Consider the following 13,099-nt stretch of genomic DNA (forward strand, 5'->3'; position numbering starts at 1 on the left):
TTCTGTTAGGTGATACGCCACTTAAAATATTATCTACAAAACAGATACACCTTCATAAATTTATATGCAGTTATTTCATATTATTCTTGTATCAGCTGTGCCTGCGTTTCTATAATCTTTGATTAAATCCTGAAGCACTGCTTTATCATAACAGGTCTCATGTAGGTTATGCTCTGGCAGTCGGAAGCAATCTGTTCCTCCCAGACACACAGGCAAAAAAAGAGACCAAGAAGTAGGATTAAGCTGCTAAATCAATCTGATGTCTCAAGATTTCCAAGATTTCTTTCAGGTGCAAAGAACAACGCAGTTTCATTATAGTATTAGCATTTTTCTATTCTTGTATCACTCAAGCACCAGGGGCAGGGGAAAAAAATCCAGAGACCACTAGCAATAACAGATAAATTATTTGATAGCCCAAGCGCACAGAGCAGCAGTATCCTTTCCATGAAAAAAACAGCCCTCACTATGAGAAATACTGTTTCCTGGGTTACGTTAACTTGCAATAAGAGTGAAATGTGCTAATAATTTTCACTGATTGCTCCTTTACCAAGAAGTTTCAACTTCTCGTCTTATTTTAAAGTCAGTTTAACAAGATTACATCTTTTTTTTCTGTCTTCCATTTATATTGGATTTAAGTGTCCCATGTCTTCTAATTACTAGAATTTATATCCCTTAATTTATTTTAACTCCCTTTTTGGCATGGCTTTGTTTAGGCTGTGATGATGTCCTGTTGGTTATAATGTCTTGCTGTTGTTCTGGCTTCCACTAAACTACCAGCACTATATTTTCTCTGTCTTATTCTGGTTTGTGTCTGTATCTGTCTCATTCTGTGTCTATTAAAGGACTATAGACAAATCAGCAGAATTCCTGCTTTTCCCATCAAATCCACCAGTTTCAACACCTGCATCTTCCTTCATTGTCCCATAGGTTATCACACATCACTCTGTGTGTGTGTGTGTGCACATCCATACATGTATACATACACATATTTATACGTATAGATATACATATAAAGTGTATTCAGGAGAATGTCTCATTTTGTATGTAGCAATGTAGTAAGTGGATCAGTGAATGTTTTCAAACAAAGAGAAGAAACAAAAATAAAGGTGCTTTTTAAACTAACAATTGTTAATTTCTATACTTTTTCTGTAGCTACCTATACAAATATCCACAAGATATAAAAAGTAATAGTCATTCCATTGTTAATCTAAATGTTCTGTGAATCAATTTGACAAAAACTTTCTTTCAAAGACTTATTCTGTGCCAAAATGTTATGCCCTACATATTTTGTGCTAGCAGGTGGTTCTTTTATTGTTTTATGTCTTTGTTCTTAGAAGACTGTAATTATATTTTGTATCAATTTTGACTTTTTGCCTTGTATTTTGTGTCTGTCTGTGACTACATGGTAAATGAATGTGTAAGTATTAATATAATAGCATTACATACTTTGTAAAGCAATGTAGGAATAAATGATAGGACAAGATTTAAGAGAAAGGAAAATCAAGAAATATCATAGTGTCATACAGCTCTTCCAGTTATAGTTCCATGTTAATGTATACAAAAAGCAAAGGGCAGCAGCGACGGGTATTTCTATTAATTGATTTTGGTCCATTGCCGTGTTTGTTCAACAGTAGAGAAGAATCAGTAAGCAGCAACAGTCAGCAAAGAAAAAAACTTGGAAATCAGATTTTTTATGACTTTTTTTTTTTTATTGAATTAGTGACTTGGCCATTGTCATGGAACTGACTAGGCTCCGCTAGGGCACAAGCTATTTCACTTCAAAACAACCTGATTGGAATGATTTCCTTTGTTACACTACTAGATGTGACCTTGTGTCCCAGTGGATTGTTATGTTCTGTGTGACTGACTTCCTCCCTCTCCCTTTGTGCACGTGTGCATAGTTAGTGATTCTGTCTATTAGACCAACCAAGTAAACATTGTTTGCCTTTTGGGAGCAGAAATATGACACTGGCAGTGGTCTGCAGTTGCTCCCTGTCATTGTTGTTTTGGGGTCGTTTTTTTCCTGTTTTGCTTCCTAAAGTTCTGTTTTGTTTGATGAAGGAAAACATTTTTTGCCTGGAATAAGGCAACAGTTATAAAAATTGTTTTAACGATTATTTTGATTAGGATCAAAGTTATAAAATTCAAATTAAAAAAAAAAATAGATGGTGTTTCTAGGAATGTTTTTAGCTTATTAGTTAAACTATTGCATTTTCACATTCAATAAAGACCCTGACAGAATAACTTTGACTATGTTTTTCTGTATGTGAACACTACATTTCCTTAATAACTACAGGCACGCCATGAGTTTTCTTTGAACCTTAGGGATTTAGGTATGTACCTCCTGCATTTTCCCATCTGTCATAGGCTGCTGGAAAACTCTTCTGGTCCACATCCTTGTGATCTTAACTCTGAAGGAGCACATGAGGCTGCTTTGGTTACTTCTGAATGCCACAGAAGTGTGTTTTGGATTCAGACATTTGCTAAGACTCTTACTGTTCTGTAGTCCTAGGTAAGAAACACAAAAAGATAAAATTAATTCCTGGGAGTGTGCTTAAAAATAAACATTGTTCCTTACCCTTAATTAACCTAAAACGTCTTATTAACTTAAGCTTGAATTCTTTGCCTAAGATGTTTCTTCCTCTTACTTCTCCACCTGTACTTGTTTACCACCACCCTCCTCAGCAGGGAAGATAATGGCAAAAGGGGCTAAAGGTAAAGACCCTTTTCTGCTGTTCTAATGCACCAATCTTGTTTATTCCTGTAATGAAAACATTCCTACTCATTGTCCGTGTTTTGATACCTGGCACCAATTTTGTGGAGGTGAATGTTATTATTTTACTCACTTCTACCCTTCTCCTTGAGATCTGGTAATCAATATTTCATTTGAATGTCTAAATTCCTCCCCCTCCTCCTTATCTTAAGGCTGCTTGTCCCTCTAGAGGCTCCTGAATGTGTAGTCTTCATACTAGCTTCTTAACAAATCTTATCCTGTAAGCACCATTTAAAGACAAAATATGCCTTTACAGATGAGGAAGGTAGAAATGCAGTGTCTAATGAGAGTTTTTCTCCCCTGTCTGTACTCTTGATTTTCCTGTTCTCTTTTCAGATACTATACTGCAGCACAGTGATAAAGATTTCCCCTGAAATCTAAATCACTCACTCTACCTTAATTTTCTGTTATTTGATTCAAGGTCATTTCTGCGGTCATTATCTGTCCAACTTGTCTTCTGCTATTGCATATGCATTTTAAAAAGCTTGTCTTTTCCACAGTAGATTTCATGTGTGTTTGTTAATGTATCACATTTCTGTAAATCAGTTCAATTCATTAATAATTACGTTATTGTTCATGAAGTGAAAGCTTCTTTATCACTATCCTGCTGTTTATATATTTGAGAAGGCCACCAAGGATTAAAACATAATCAGCCTACATTGCAATGCAATTCTACTATTCAAAATGGTAGCTTTTAAAAAAAAAAAACAGTCATAAAAACATAGATCTTTTTTAAATGTGCATGTTTATTTTTGGTAAACATTATGCTTCTTATTTTGCATATGAATACCAAAGAATATTTTTTTAAAATAAATAAAAAGAAGATCAAACTTTCAAAAGCACTGATTGGTTTTTGTTCTGTCAAGCAATATTTGATTACTTATTTTAAGAAAGCTATATCTTTACTCATTAAGAAAACAAGAAAGGTCAATTTGCTTGGATCCTGGCTCTTGCAGTGAGGTACCTTATTCATGTTAACTATAGTACAAATAGTATTTAAATCACATGCACTGCACATTAATACAAGAAATAATTTTTTATTTATATATATACACATATTGACACACAGAGAACTCTTAAGGTGCTCCTGTAACATATACAGAATTACATCACCCCTGTAAAATGGGCAGTTTGGCTGTTTAAATAAGTGTTCTTTTATAAATAGCTTTGATATTGATTGACTCCTAATTTTGTTTGTTTGTTTGTTTTCTTTGTGTTTTTAAATAGCTAAAGCTTTGTGTGTTAGCTATTTCTCAATACTAGGGGGAGGGGAGTGTAATAAAAATCCTACATGATGAGGAATTTTGCACAACAGGTGGAAGGTAAATGCAGTACTTTTAGATTGCACGTATGAACAATTTATCAGTAGATTTTCTGCTTGCACATACTGTGCAAATACATGTTAGGAAATTGGTGTGCCATGCTAAAGTATACAAAGTAGAATAATTACAAAAAATAAGTAAAAATGTGCCAGAGATAAAACTGTATAGAATAAAAAACAGATTAATGACAAGATCCATGTTTCTTAAAACTAATTTTCGGGTTAAGGCATCATAACCTTTCCAAAAAATAGCGGTGTTTCCATTAGAAAATATACAATTTAAAAAAATTTAAAAAAAAAAAAAGAAAAAATTTTAGATTTCTTTGTATTTGCTCTTATTGTTTTCAACCTAAATTCTGGATTGTCTTTCCTAGTCAGTTTGTGGCCTTTTATTATATAATCAGAAAAAAATGTATTGCTGTTTACCCATACCAGAACAATTATAGATAGTGTAAAAATAATGGACACCTCTTTAGAATTTGAATACTTTGAATAATTTGTCTAACTGACCTGTAACACCAAAAAGAAGAAAACACTGATAAATGAAATGTCTGAGGAACATTTTAGTGCTAAACATGGAGTAATAGGCTTCTGCCCCCCTCCATGAGGTTGAAGCAGAAGTAGTTCAGTAGAAATTAAAAATAAATATTTAGATTTGTGTAAGATGGGAGATTGTTTTTGCCTAAGTTATGAGGGATATATTGATCATCTTGCTTCAGGATATAAAATAGTTGCCACTAAAGACTGAGAAATTCTGTCCCACTCTCATGGTACAGCAGTCTAGGTACGTGGTGGGCTTTTCTGTCTTTTTAAGAGATACCAGTTAGAGGTCACTGCCTGAAGCAAGGTGACAACTGGAATTGATGGGCCATCATCATTTTCAGTAATCTGCTCTGATTTAGCACAGAAGTATCATCTGAAGTGAAGAAGGATCATAGTAATCTATTCATCAGTTATTTTTTATTTATATCATTTGAGTTCTTTAACCTTACCAGAAAAATTCTGTTTCTCAAATTGGTTTTTGGACTGCAAATTTGCAAATTAGTTTTTGGACTGTAAATCTGTCCGACCTTCTACAGATATATGATCATTTTTACTCAGAATTTGAATAGGAATAAAGTCAAGGGACTGGCTACAAAGAAAGCATGTTATCCACTGCTATGCATAGATTCCCACTGTCCCATTAAGAGAACTGCCTTTTGTCTGCTGAGACACATGTGAGGCAGCTCTACATACATCCGTACCTTCAGAGAAAATAATCTGTCTTCTCTATCTCCTCAAGGAGTAGAATTTGATTTTGTTTCCAGAATTTGGTCTTGAATTGTATCTGCAGTGAAATTCCCAGGCAGATTGGTTCCTGGCTTCGGCTTGAGCTCCGCAATAATTCCTAGTTCTCATAGTTAGTGGCAGAAAGATGACCTGGTACAAATAGTTAATGGCAAAAGATAATCTAGTGCAAATCATAGCGATTTGTAATTTATGAAACTTTTTATTTTGGTTTTGGAGAATTTCATAACTCATTTTGTGATGGCAAATCCTTTAAGAAATGTCAGGAATGGCCTTAAAGGCAATATTTATTGCCTTGTATAATACCTACTTGCTACTTATTAAGCAACACTGCTGTTATCACTTTGTTTTAGCTTTCTTCCTATGCAGCTTATGCCCCAGCATTATAGTTCAGAGGGTTACATGAAAATCAAGAGTGGAATTATGAGGTTGATTGGATTTGATAGGAAGAGAGAAAATGAAGTTGGATTTTTTCTTTAGAACGTATTTTTGGTATGGTATAGCAGTTTCTGTACTACACTGAATCTATTCCATCATCCCTTTAAATTTTGCACACATAAGTAAGTATTAATGGCATTAAAGAATATGAATGTGGGAAAGAAACTCCTAAAAATTCAGCATACTTGCTTACACTACCTGTAAATAATCCCTGGATCTAGAATTTTTTATTACAAGATTATTAATTCCACATAAACCAGTTATCAGTAGACCTAGTGATTCTGTACAGAGAATGTCAGTGTTATTTACTCAAAAATCTGTACAGATTTAGTGACAGCGGGTGTATTTTAGAATTGAGTACTTACTGTGGTCTTGATTTTTGAGAAGGAGCTTCTGATTTAAAGAACATCTATAGAACCACCAAAAAGCATCTACTTTGTTCCCTTTTGCTATCACATATTCTTAGAAAATTTTATCAGTATTACTGCAGTATTCTTGCTCCAAACTAATTAGTGGCTGAAACAGCTGAAAAGGGATGCTGTGCTTCCGAACCAAAGAATAAATTTTCTATTGTTAAAAGCAGTGGTTATTTTCTTACTTTGTTTTCTTCTATTTTGTTTTTCTCTCCCTGATATCTACAGTTTTCTGGAGCAATTGTGCATGGTTTCTAACGTGCTATCTTATATTTTTGTGCCTGTTGGTACATAACTTTTAATTGCCATCCAGTCAAAACATAAATAAGCTTACTGGTTAGTATGAATTTGCTTTCTTGCAGAAAACACTTTAATTGTATGTAAGTTTCTTTATACAAGAATTGTGGAAGCCACTCTCCACAGTATTCTCACTTAGGAAGGAGGATCTGCTGTGGGTTGGCTTTTTCGAAGCATACTAAATGGCTTTATGATTTTAATACTTTTAACAAATTATTAACAAGTTAGTTAATTGTCAGGTGAACATTTTTAAAAACATGAGGATTGAGGGAGCCATACAGTATTTTAGACTGTTGGGAAAACACTCAAATATGCATGCATTCCTCTAGAAGACTTTTTTTTGTTTAAACCTTTTGTTGTTACTAACAAAGATAATTTTGAGCAGTTTTAGAGGAAGGAATCAGGCCAGTCTCTAGAAACATCAGTGCCACTATGTGGAAATTTCATAGTTTTTTGCAGTCAGTTAGTGGCAGAAGTTAAGAGAACTCAACTGAATGATTTGTTTCCATCCCTTATGAAACAAAGAATGCAAATATTGACTGCATGGGTATCAAAAAACAGACATATAATAACAAGTTAGATTCATAGCTTTCTTTAGATTCGTAGTATTTTTTTTTCTTTAGATTCATAGCATTTTTTTTAACATGCAGTATGAATGGAAATTATTGTTTTGCTGGATTTCCTATAGCAGTCTGAAAAGTTAGCACTGCTACACTGCAAATCTAGAGTGAGCTTATGCTTTCCAAGCTGCAGCTTTGTCTTGGGCACTTTTGAACACTTATTCCCTTTTAATTAATTAAGTAAATTTTAATTTCCTTACCTTTTCCAAATAAGAAACTCCAGGGAGCACTTTCAGGAAATTTCATTTGCTACATATTCCCTGTTATCAGCGCCATTCAGACTGAATAAAAGGCAGAGAATGCAGTTTGGCTTTCATTACTTAATATAACCTAGGTTGTCATACAATGGAAGCTGTTCTTTTGAACTTGTTTGCTAAAACACTGTTTCAATACTATTTATAAACCACATTCCTATATCGTGTGTTGCCCTTCTCAAATCAGAGTTTATTTCAATATCTCGATGGTCTCTGTCTGCGTGCACTAGGCTGTCATGCCCTGTTTTTCCTCTGTGATTGACCCTGCTTGAGCAGGGGGGTTGGACCAGAAGACCTCCAGAGGCCCCTTCCAACCTCAGCCATTCTGTGATTCTGTGATTCTGTGATCTTGATAGTCAGCATAAAGCAGTAAGGGAGAGGTTGGCACCTTCTATTGGAGTTCCCATCTTTACCCATGTTTAATTCATTTATATTAATTAATGCTCTTTACTCAATACTCTTAGTATTGTTGAGTTAGATTATGGGTACCTCCTGCCTTGAGCACGTATCACAAACCACTCTATGCTGTTTCCATGTCCTCTGAATAGCTTGGGATAAATATTTGGGAGCTGGGCTGTTAAACGGTGTTATAACTTTGCGCTTTAGGTTTATCGTACCCTTGGATAAGTGCCATTATCTTCAAATTAATTTTCAGTCAAAGCGGGCAATATATTAATTTACAGTGATCCAAATGGATGATGCAATTAAAATGTTTGTGAAACACAGATAAATAAAGAAAGAAAACCACAATGAATCTAGTTGCATGAAGAGTAAATCTGAGAGACCTCTGTCCTCAGGCCTGGGGAGCAACTTATGGCATATGCTTTCCTGATTCAGTTGCCAGGAATTTAGTCTTAGTGCACACTTTTTATCTCAGGTTACAGACCTGAGAGGTAGGGCTCTCTTTCTTGGAATATAACCACTCAAGGAATCCTTCAGGATTGCAATCAGCTTGAGTTCACTTCGCTCATTTCCCTTTTCCCCTGCTAAAGCATATGTTCACTTCTAATTCATTCAGAAAGTACTCTTAACAGTCTGCTTTTGAAGATACAAAAGTTAGTTTGCCAGACTAGTTTCACCTCATGTACTTCATGTAACTATCTGACTTAACAACAGGTTAAACTCCATACTGACTCTGTGTGTGGCTTTTAAGTGTCTCCGTCTACTGACCCATGTATTTCTTACCTACCTGTACATCAGCAAATATGCCTGATGAAGTATCTAATTGTGATTAATACTTGTAATTCATTATGACTGAAACTGGATATGATGGCCTCTGGGGGAAAATGATTAGGATATTGTGAGGTATTATATTCCAAAAATCCATCATTTAAAGACACTAGCTTCACCATTTAGCAAGGCAGTGGGTTCAAACTGTTTGGCCAGATGGCCATTGGCAACAGGAGATATATATTGGTGTTTGAAAGGCTTTTGGACCTCTGGAAGAAGGACATGAGGCAGCCTAAAAATATGTACATTCCAAGTAATAAAGCCAGAGTTAGAACAACCAAAAATAAATGTGGTAGGAATGTCAAAAAAGGGAATGAGAAAAAAAGAACAGTTGGATGATTTACAAAAAGTATTTGCTTTGCCATTCTCTTGACTGAGGCTAGCTGGTTATTCCCAGGAAACATGGCAGATACAATATCTGAGCCATATGAGATACAGCATGTTTCAAGACAAAAACCAACAAGCAAACAAATGGCAGACCTTATAATAGAGTGAAAATGCACTGAAATAGAAATAGCAATTTATGCACGCTAGCAAATAAGTAGTTGTGTTCTCAGGCACACTGAAGAACAAAACTCACCAAGAAATCAGGGAAATCTGCAGACTGCAGAAGTCTAGAAACTGTGAGCACTCCCAGTGCTTTTCTGGATAAGGGATGTTTCAGTCTGATTACACCTAACTTCATTGTAGTTAGCCACAGGCTTTCATGTATGAACTTTTGAGAGTCACCTAGCAAATTGGTTCTGTCAGCCTTCATTTTTACTGTCTTCTAATTTTGGAGGCATTTTTTGTAACACATTGTGTGCATACAAAAATGCATTATCTGACAAACACAGATATCCAGATGTACAGACTGCAACAAGGTATCTTTTAAAAATATTTAAACTTTATTTCGTAAAAAAAGCTTTGAAATTCAGCAATAATCCTGGAGCCGGCTACAAACATCAGGAAATGTTAGTGCTTGTAGATTGACAGATGCTTCAGATTATGACAGAAACAATTCTGTAGACTTTATACTGTTGAATGTGTATACGTATGTACATTATGTTATTTTTTTCATTCTCTAGTCTCCCCTGTTACTATCTGTGTACCACTGGCTACTCGGGATGTTTCATAAGTCTACCTGAACATATTCACACACAAAGGAAAAAGTGATTAGGGTGCCTGCATGTTTTTCTATTTTTAAAAGCAGGATTTCTTTTAAGTGTTTTGCAAAAAGCATCAACAACTGAAGACACTCACCCTTTCCTTTATTCTCATTCAGGTTTTGAACAGAGACAGGATAATCTTTTCATGGAATCTACCAGGCAAGCATCTTATTCTAATTGCACTCAGCCATGGACAGTTAGAAAAAAAGAACAGAACTACTTTCCTCAGCTTCCAGAAATCTACAGCTTAAGGAAGATCATGAGCTAGAAGTTGTGTGTTTGAATTTACTAGCCCTTCATTGATTTTTCTTCCATAAATTTGCCCATGTGAGATCGTATGTCCTTAGTATTTTCCATGCTGTGACATGCAGATTTAGAGTGTAGCAATGGAAGCTTCTTTCGATCTTATTGTTTCTGTTGGCTTACTTTTAGTATTTGTGTTGTAATTAGTTACAGTTCCCGGTTTAGGGCACATTTATAAGCTGCTGTACTTTTTATTTTGAAGTAAAAGGGGAGCAAAAAGAACTGTTAGCATCTGGCAACCACACCTTGATTCGTTCTGCCCCCCAGAGTCTTGGTATGATGCATTAATTTTTCAGTTTGTAATTTGCCAGCTGCATTTAATGGAACCAATTTTCATTACATCTGTTCTATGGTTCAAAGAGCTCTTCTAGTTGCCAAAGGGGGCCAGCTTCACACAGATTCAGAGAGGGTGCTAATACACTGTATCTTGAAGCATTAGATAACTAGGGATGGTTTTATAGCAAACAGATTATTTTTTACAGAGGCCAATTCTATATTCATGACTTGCCACTATTAGAATTCAAATTTAAACTGCTTAAGTCTCTTCCTCAGGAACATATATTGATTTTCATGTCATTTTCTTCATAATACCTCCTGATTACTCATCTTTTCAATCAATTATATATTTCTGTTTATTGGTGAAAGAAGACATAATTATACATGAGGAAATCCTGGTTTTAAACTTAGAATAGTTTAGAAAAGTTTTCTAATGACATACTAAAAGATATGAGGAATATCTCTGTGTAATTTTGAGCACTAAGACAAGGCATTTTTTATACCGAAACAAACTCGCATTACCAGGACAACTGCACACATTGTGCATAATTTTAATCTTCATAAAATGTGTAGCAGTTGTATGGTATTAAATTCAAGTTTCCAATTGACAGCAACTTTCAATGAAAAGGTTTTTCCTCATGGGCTGAAGAAAATTTGAAATGTTCTACTACACTTTGAAGTTCTAAAGCATCAGCCATATGAGAATTATAAAGCATTAATCCTGAAGAGTTTCCACCTGACAGTCATGAAATAGCATACCTGTGTGAAAAGTGACTCAGTTTTACTTCCTCAGGCAATACTTTCCTTTTTTTCTGCTGCTTCAGAAATATCATGCATCATGTCGTAGTGAGAAGATGGCCTTGGAATGACTGGATCCTTTTGAAATCACTGAAGTCTACAGTATCACTGTATTTATCTAAGACATTTCAATGACATTTATAAAAGTTGTTTATACAAGGAGTTTTATTCTAGTTTGATAAGGCATGTGAAAGTTGCTCCAAAAAGTAATCAAGAAGTTATTTTCACTGTGTTTTTTTAAACAGTTGTTGTTTGTAAGGCTAAAAACATAATAGAAGGAGCAAATGTATTAGCAAGAGTTCATATGCAATTTAAGAACATTACACACAAGGTAATGTATGTACAATACTCCCTTACGCACTCGTTTCCTTGCTGCTTTGCTATCAGTAGGATTATCTCCTGGTGATTTCAGTCAGGATCAGGACCTAAGATAACAGATTTTCATTTCAGAAAAAAATTATTTTCTTGTCTGTGAAGCATTTCTTTATGTTTGGGGGTTTTTTTTGGTTTTTTTTTTTTTTTTTTTCCCCCTGGAGGACAAAAGCACACATTTGCTGTGCCTCTTTGACTTTAGTAATGCACCTGTTCTGCTTCAAAAAATGGTATTTGAAGACTCCTGCTTTTTCTCTCTGTTGCAATACATTGCATATACTTCTTTTTTGCAAGAGAACATTATAAGAAAACTCTTGCAATTTGATTTGTATCAGTTTCATTCAGATCCCAGTCTGAAATAAAGCAGGAAACATGTATTCATGACTGTACAGTAATGGAATGAGTACTAACATGGGGAGTTATGTTTATATTGTTCCAGCAATAAGCTGAAAGCAACAAGGGACCTGTCTCCCAGTGCAAGCACGATCAATCACAAGCTTGCTATGTGGCCTCCATTTAGGCTTTACATTGGCTGTTTTGTAAGGTCCGCTTTTTAGGCTTTGGGTATTAAGCATGCAATTTCTTTTTCCAGATAAGAGGGAAAAAAAACAACAAACAGTCCTCCAAGAATTCTAATCTTTCATCTTTTCTCGTGACACGGAAGCATAACAAAAGGAGTCTTAGTATTTATTATGCACTCTGGCAAACAGCAGGACAGTGTTGTTTCCCCCTTCCCCTGTCTCCCCCAGTTTATTTTATGTACTAAGCTAATGATAACATTTACATTTTCCAAAAGTAAAAACAAACACTTGCAGTGGTTGGTTGTATTTTTTGTCACTGAAACTGACTGAATAGGGGTTTGCATATGAATTACCCGTTTTGAGGAAACCTTACAAAAACACCTGGGAGAAGGAAGGGGCTGAGGAGAGAGGTGAAGAAGGACACTTGCTCCAGGTCTCTATTTCAACTGCACGATTCTGTGTCACAGAATTTATACACGAGGAGGTGCAGAGAAAGAGCAAGAACAGCCTCAGAAGGGAAATGAAGGCTTCTCAAGTGTTTTTGTGTTGCATTAATTGGTATGGAGGAATGCTTCATACTCACTTTAAATTAAAATTCACTACAAAAGAAACAGCTGGAGGTGTCTGTTACCCTGTGCATTGCCACAACTGGAGACTAATAAAATAGGAAAAGATTATAAAACATGGTGACATAAAAGGAAGTTTACTAGGTTTCACTGAATCATTTAAGCTTTCCTGTACACAAATGCAGTCCAATTCCTTCCCACATTACTGTACCTCCTATTTTCATTTTCTAGTTATTGCTTTGTTATATTTAGATGTATCTGGAATTAGTTGTTTATATACATTAAGCATCAAAATATTTCCATTGCAAAGACACAAAAATAGCTGCATGTGTAAAAGTATGATTGACACAGAAAAGGATAAATCATATTTCAAAAGAATCCATTTGTGGTCAGTAAGCTATGGTCATTTGTAAATGCCTTTTTTTTTCTTTTCTGCTACTGAACGAAGCCTGAGTACTTGGTAGCATCAAAATTCTGACACC

Source organism: Platalea leucorodia, assembly GCF_965183815.1.
Source record: "Platalea leucorodia genome assembly, chromosome: 6".
Taxonomy (NCBI): domain Eukaryota; kingdom Metazoa; phylum Chordata; class Aves; order Pelecaniformes; family Threskiornithidae; genus Platalea; species Platalea leucorodia.